An 823-nucleotide genomic window follows, 5' to 3' on the forward strand; every position below is an offset into this window, starting at 1 on the left:
ATATATATATATATATATATCCTTTTTGCCCTGTCGGGAAAGTTATGTGGGTCCATTATGCTTCCATAGCGTTGTCGAGATTCTGATAGCCCACGTCATCTAATCCTATACTCTGATTTGAGTTGGAATCTAGGAGAGGTAAATTGGACAGCTCTTCAATTTCTTGTCCTACCATAAACGGGAGGTCCAACTGGCTAATATCTGTAGCCATGTCAGATAGTAAATCATCTGCTTGCTTCTGTTGTTCAGGAGTAGGCTGATAGCTGCTTGCCATATGTGTAGCGAAAACTCGCCGTCCATCTGTCAGTTTAAGCAAATTGCTTTTCCTGATGTCTTCGGCAACAGCTTTTAGATGAGCTCCACTCTAAATTGCATATTGTTCCAAGTTAAGATTGCTGATAAACCGGTTGGCTGTTTCTGGTGGCACCATAGCTTGATTAACTTGATGGTCTTCTGTTTCTGTTAACCACCATATCTGATACGGTTGGAAGAACTTTTCTCTTTCTCTCCATCCAATAGTACTTGCAATGCTGAATGTGAGATATTTGGAGAGTCTGTAGCTTTTTGCTACATGATACACCATTGTTTTAATGAATTGAGGAAAATCTTTTATGGTAGCATAATCTAAACTTTGGAAAATAACCTGGTTAGTTATTCCCCATTCAATAGCTGCAAGATTCCATTCATCATGGTTTATGATGAAACTCAGTTTAGGGATTCCATCATCCTTAACATTCATAGATTCTGAATGTTCTAGAAACATGTCTTGAATTACTTGACCATGATTATGGATTTTAACATAAATATCTGTAAAGAGATGATA

The sequence above is a fragment of the Fragaria vesca genome, linkage group LG2, assembly GCF_000184155.1.
Source record: "Fragaria vesca subsp. vesca linkage group LG2, FraVesHawaii_1.0, whole genome shotgun sequence".
NCBI lineage: Eukaryota > Viridiplantae > Streptophyta > Magnoliopsida > Rosales > Rosaceae > Fragaria > Fragaria vesca.